The sequence below is a fragment of the Vigna angularis genome, chromosome 10 (assembly GCF_016808095.1).
Source record: "Vigna angularis cultivar LongXiaoDou No.4 chromosome 10, ASM1680809v1, whole genome shotgun sequence".
Taxonomy (NCBI): Eukaryota; Viridiplantae; Streptophyta; class Magnoliopsida; order Fabales; family Fabaceae; genus Vigna; species Vigna angularis.
In genome coordinates this window covers 24732694-24739270 of record NC_068979.1, presented here as the reverse complement: position 1 = coordinate 24739270, position 6577 = coordinate 24732694, and the positions used below count along the sequence as shown (strand labels likewise).

The 6577-nt window shown below is 34.4% G+C and overlaps 1 long non-coding RNA gene across 1 annotated transcript; it reads right to left on the bottom strand.

Annotated features, from left to right (window-relative positions):
- Positions 1 to 6176: 6176 nt before the first annotated feature.
- LOC128194356 (uncharacterized) lies at positions 6177 to 6577 on the bottom strand. Its single transcript, XR_008245800.1, has 3 exons — positions 6481 to 6577; positions 6330 to 6378; positions 6177 to 6246 (listed from the first exon to the last, which is right to left on the bottom strand). It is a non-coding gene; the product is annotated as an uncharacterized LOC128194356 (long non-coding RNA).

Genomic DNA, 6577 nt, shown 5'->3' with positions numbered 1-6577 from the left:
CGAGAACAAATTTTTTTGGAGTTGGGGAGAATGTTAGACCCGTATAAAATAAAAATATCTTTTTATTTTATTACTATGTTTTATGATATTCAATAAATAATTATATGGTGTGTAATTGGATGAAGAAAGTGTTAAGAAAGTGAATAAAAGTTAACTAATATTATTTTTTAATTTAATTTTCAAAAATGTATGAAGTAGTAGTTAAGTAGTAATGTTTGCAATAATATTTCAATAGAGGGAAGTGGTGTAGTGGTTGGTGTGTGAGTCCATGCTCTTGGGGTGCTTGTGACCCTGGATTTGTACCATGCACAAAGCACCTTAGCTCTTTTTCTCTTTTTTTGCTGATTCGTGGAGAGGTAGGACTAGCGCCAGCCCACGCTGACGTGAGAGAGAGGTATGTGTCTCTGTGGACGCACGTGTTTGGTTGCAAGTTTGGAAGGCTTTTATTAGCCTTGTTCTTTTGTGGGAGAGAGGCACATTGTCTTTATTTTTTTTCGTCACGTGATTATGGTAGAGGATGAATGACCATGCTTTTTTTTCCTAGTCTATGTTGTTCTTTGTTTTGCATGGTCTTAGGAAGAGAGAGAAAGCCTAAAATATCCAACATGTGCATTTGTGTTGATTAATCCATTGTGTAATTCTAATTTCCACATTAAACGAGGAAAAAACATACAAAGAAAATAACACTTTGTAGTACAAGCATTAACGGGCATTTAATGTTTTAAACATTTATATATGATAAATATCATTTCTTATTCAAAAACATTTTATCATATGTCATGTCAATATTAAATGTATCTGCTTTAGTACAACGTTCAAATATTGACAGACGATACAAAGTGTTTAGACACTTGTGAATGAAAAATGTTCTTAAGATTTGTTTATTTGGCGTGTTTTTCATTAGACTATTTCTTCTATAAGACGTTTCTATTTATAACATGTTTAAGACCACGTCTTATTGCTTATATTCATTAGACGATATCTTTGTTTTAGTTCTTTTTCTCTTATTAACACTGATTGAATATACCATGTTTAGGCTTTAAGTGTTTTGCTCTTATCAAGGATAAATATGTTAGTTTCAGCACACGAGAACTTATCCTGATATTTTTGCATGACTTCCTTAGGGGATGCTTGTTGAATTTTATCTTTGTAAAACATATTTATGCTTGATAGCTTCTCACACTTATTGTTTTAGAAGATTCTCTTAGACATTTTTTCACTCATCACTTTTGTGAATGTGTTTATATTTTAAGCACAATGTCTCACAATTTTATGTAGACTTTTCCTACTGATCAAACGCTTCTATTTAAAAGTGTGTCATATCATTTTAACTCATTTCTCTTTCTAAGTCAATACCTTTGTAAAACACTCTCTCTTGTAATCACTCAATGATATATCTATGTTTTCTTTTTTATGTATATATGTTCTTTTTTTTCAAACACTTGTTTCCTACCGGGTTCTTAAGTAGTTTATTGTCTAAGTTTGTTTTCTCAATGTTATGTCTATGTTAATTATCTTTAGACGCTCTTCTTCCTAAGATGATAATTCGTTTAATCTTATTGTTAAACTTCAAAACTTAAAGTTGTTAAACGATTTATTTTTTCAGACGATTTTGTCTCAAATATTTTTAAATCACAAAATTGGAAATGAAACCTACTAAACTCATATTTAATACTGCACCAGTTAATAATGCACATGACTTAAACAAAACAAAATTGGATTTTCAAATAAAAAGACTTAAACAAAGTGATTTCACCGAATAAAATGATATTCAACACTGACTCAAGCACATATCAAACTCAGAGTGTAAGCAGAACACCTAAATAATGTGTTTAAGCAAAGAAGACAACAAAATAAATTACAAGTAAGCAATTACTAAAACTGAAACACTCTCTCTCGCTACCAAGTGTTTAGGCTAACTCAACCACATGATTTCTCATAAATTGGTATGCTCTCTACTATTTGTCTCACACAGTAGTCAATCTGGTAACATTCTAGTCTTTGTAGCTCATTACAGAATCTTGAAGGCCACCGCCACCTAAGATGCTACCAAGTACAAGATATCACTTCACCAAATCTATGATGTTATTTCTATCACACCAAAAACCAAGACAACCAAAGAATAAAGCAAATAAAGATGAACAAAGCAAGTAAACAAATCAAGTTGAACCAAGCATGACAACTTTAACATATGCACTTCTGAAATTAAATTTTTTTGTGAAATTGCATCAATGAAACTTATTCAAGCTTAACAGCTTTATTATACTAAGACAACGAGAATGTTTATTGTGAATTGCACTAGTTATGGTTGCTTTTTTATTCATTTTTTAAATACAGCAAATTAGATGAACATGTGATGATTCATGGTTGTGATTAAGTTTAATGCCTTTTGTTATAATTCACAATATAACATATAAACATATGGCTATTTAATTGATCAACATGCTAGTTATGTGGAAAACAAATGATTCAACTTAAAATCACAAAGAAAGACTGAGTCAAAATCACCCTCAGCCACTACAAGAGTTTCATGCAAACTAATTTGGACAGTTTGAAAAATTTTGCTACTACTGATACAGAGCTTCTGATGGAAGCAACTCCAATCTTCAAGAATGGGCAGCTCCTCGAACCAGAAAGTGACAGCGGAATGGAAGAAGTTGATGGTTGATCTAGTGCATGCAAGGTGTTTGTGAAAATGTGTTTCGGTGTTTGGAAGTGTGTAAGTGAAGTCTCTAACTCAGAAAGCCTTCCAAGAGGGAAGGAAGCTAGAGGATAAGTGTGCTAAAGTGGCACAATGCAATGAACCCGAGAGAAGTGGTTGGAAATCCAATTTGGCAGTAATTCACTATATCACTCAAGTTACTTTTACAAGAAGCAGAAGCTCTCTTTTATAGAGTAAGAGAAGCCTTTGAAACGTGCAAAAGAAGCTGCCAATGTACATGTGCTGATGAAGGTGGCCAACATGGGTTGTGTTTTCCAGGTGAAACACATTTGAAACGTGCTCAAGTGAAGAAGCTACACGGTTTGTTGTTTTTCACGTGGAAAATATGGAAAACATGCTTTAAAAGAAAGTGGAAACACTGGTTTGCTTGGTTGGCTGTATGTTGTATATCAGCTTTGCTTTTCCAATCCAGAAAGCACTTCCTTTCTTCCTTTCTTTACCTCCTTTGCTTTCCTTAGCTCACCAAGCTTCTTTGGTTGATTGGCTATGGTTTCCAAGCCTTATTTTGTCCTACAAAATAATGTGAATGGATTAGTAAAGTAAACATTCTAAGACTTAGAAAGAAAAAATCCTTTTGTTTATTCAACTTCCCTTTCTTAGTCTTAAGTTGATACTTCTGTGGATGGGAAGTCCCTAAAGGGGTTGCCATCAGCTTCCTTGGGTGATAGATTGCACTTCCACTAGCTGAATTGATTGTAGAGATGATAAATCAATGGATGCACAACATATGTTGATTAAAACATATTAGCCATAGCATTATTCAATCAAAGCAGCATATGCAAAATTCAACTTTGTAGACCTTAACCAATAAACTGAAATTAATGGAATAGTTCACACATATAATGGAAATTAAGGTCAGAACTTGGCAATGATCTAATACCAAGCATCAATGACTCGAAAAACCAAACTTTCACAAAGTTGTGTTAATTCGGTGAAACTTAGTTGTACATATTGAACCGTTAGTGGCCAACAAGCTCACTGATAGGAGTTTCATAGCTTATTTGTTGTGCATACTTTAAACTTACAAACTCAAATGATAAAATAACAAACTAACCAGTTAAAACTTGGAATGAGTTGACAATTAAAGCAAGTAACATGACTTAAACACAACAAAAATATGATTTCAAAACTTTAAAAGACTCGAACATAAATTCACTAAGTAAAATGAAATAAAACTCAATAACATTCACGCATAAACACAGAAGGAAGCCTAAACACACAAATGAAGAGATTCACAAATGAACACACAATTTTGAATCTCAGCACATAAACAAACAATTTAATCAGTGCATAAACTCAGACAATACAAACCAAGACATGTAAAGGAAAAATATGTAGACAACATGGAACAATTAAGAAAAGAAACTTATCTCAGAGCGTGTTCAAAACTAAGGCTTTGACTACCACTTGATGAGCACCAATTTGATGTAATTAGTGGCCGAAACATGAATGGATGATGTAGCGGAATGGAGAAACAAAAAGTAGAGGTAATTGACATGATTCAACATGGTTTCAACATTGGATTGAGGATGTGGTAAGGGATGATTCTCAATGGTTGAAAGGTGGCTAGAGAGGGCCTTTTTAAACTCTCTAATCGTGACTCTCAAGATGAGAAATGTTCTCTAGAGTGCTCTTAATAAAAGAACATTTCATTCACTCAAAAGTTCCTAATACAAGTGATAAGCATTGGTTTTATAGGAGTTCCAATGTTTTATAGTTCATAACTAAATGGCTGATGATCAGTTGTGTAGAAAAAAGTTAAGCCAATTATCTCAACCAAGAGGGGGATGAATTGGTTATCCCTTTAAAAAAATTGTTCTTTCAAAAGCTTTTTGAAATCTTTAAAGTTTTCTTGGAATGCAATCGAACAAATATATGAACAATGTAAAAGAGAAGGGATAGAAAGATCAACACAAGTATTTATACTAGTTCGACCAAGCCTACATCCAGTCTTCCTTCAATCAACCTGAGTTGAAGGGGACCACTGTAGTGATAGAGTTTATACAAGCAAGAATACAGAGAAATCCTCTCTCAATGCACTCTCCTTTCCCAAACTCAATATCCCTTATAGCACAAGACGTGAACACCTCACAAATCTCAACCTAGAAAGATATCTCACTCTCTGTCACCTTAGAGCAATTCCAACTCTAAGAACTAGAACACACAAAGTCCTCTTCATGGCTCACAGCAACAAGGAAACACAATCTTCTTAATTGCAGATGACTACTGATCCAAATAGAACACACCAGATGTGCAGATTTGATCAACAATGTGTAAGCACAATGTTCTTACAAGAATCTTTATGAATTTCCTTCCAAATGAGTGATCTTGATTCTCCAAGAACTCTAGGACGCTCTTGCAATTAAATCTCAACAACCAAGTTAGTTATGAAAGTGTAAGATCATAAAATCATGTTGAGGCAGAGAGCAATGCATCAATTTATAGATTTTTCAACTTTGACGCAGTTTAATCGATTAAGCATTTAATGTAATCTGTTAAGCTTTTCCTTATGCTTTAACATTTTTACATTTGTATCGGATTTAACATATTAAAATCGCATGCAATCGATTATACAAATCATACAAGGAAACAATATTCAAAATATGACCGTTATTGACAGTTATGACTTTTCAAGAAAATGGTTTTCACGAGATACGCATTGTAACCGTTTAGGAAAATAATGTAATCACTAGTGCAGAAAGGGCTTTAGACGTCCGTTCTTTGGGCCTTTTGACGTCCGACGTTCCCCCGACGTCTTTGTGGGTGAAGTCTACGTAGACGTCCGTTGTGTCAGGCCGGACGTCTATATAGACGTTCGTTGTGTCAGGCCGGACGTCTATATAGACGTCCGCTGTGTCAGGCCGGACGTCTATATAGACGTCCGCTGTGAACCCTCGGACGTCCATATAGACGTCCGGCGCCTCGCCCCCGGACGTCTACTTGGCTGAATTGTTAGTGGTAGGGGCTGGGGGGTTGGACGTCCGTTTGTGCACTGCCGGACGTCTATAGACGTCCGACTGTGCACTAACCGACGTCTACTGGGCGTTTTTTTTTTAAAAAATTGATTTATTTTTTCAATAAAACCACACCTGAAAAGCAGAAAAATGTCCCAGAACAATTTTGCAATAATATAAATATGCGTTTCATATAAACAAAGTTCTACTTAATGTGGAGTTCAATCCACTACCAAAACTATCAACATAAAACTTAAACTAAAACTAAACAATGTTCAACAAGAAATAAAACTATTCCTAACTCCATCTTTGCAGAAGATAAGCGGTCCACTCCTGCCTTATCTGTTTAATTGTGTCCTCTGGAATAGGCGATGTACTCTTGAAGCGCTGCAAAATTCAAGAAAGATTCATTATGGTTTCATATATGTTGAAGATGAATTTGATTTGTAATGTATTGAAGGTATACATCATTACCTCATTTCAGTCATCTGTAATGACAGCTCGAATGATGGTCTTAATCCAACACATCACATAGAAGCCACATTCCCATGAATCTAGCTGCTGGTTACACTAAAATCACAAACTAAATAGTTAAGAATTTAGATCATTCAATAACATAGAAAATGAATTAGAAACTATAAATGACTTCCAACCTTTGGATACAAAATTTGAACCAGTTGACCACGAGATTTACCAATAACTCTGTACAGATTGAAAACACAAAGTATAATTAATATGACTATATTTATCATAAAAGTTGAAGGTGAACATCAAATTCAAAGTCATTTTTGGAGAAACACTTACCCTTGAAGCATGGTTCTCAAGTCATTTTTCATCCTCCTGTGCAACGAACAAAACCATATAATTTTACATTGTTTGGGAATGATGACCATCAGCTGCC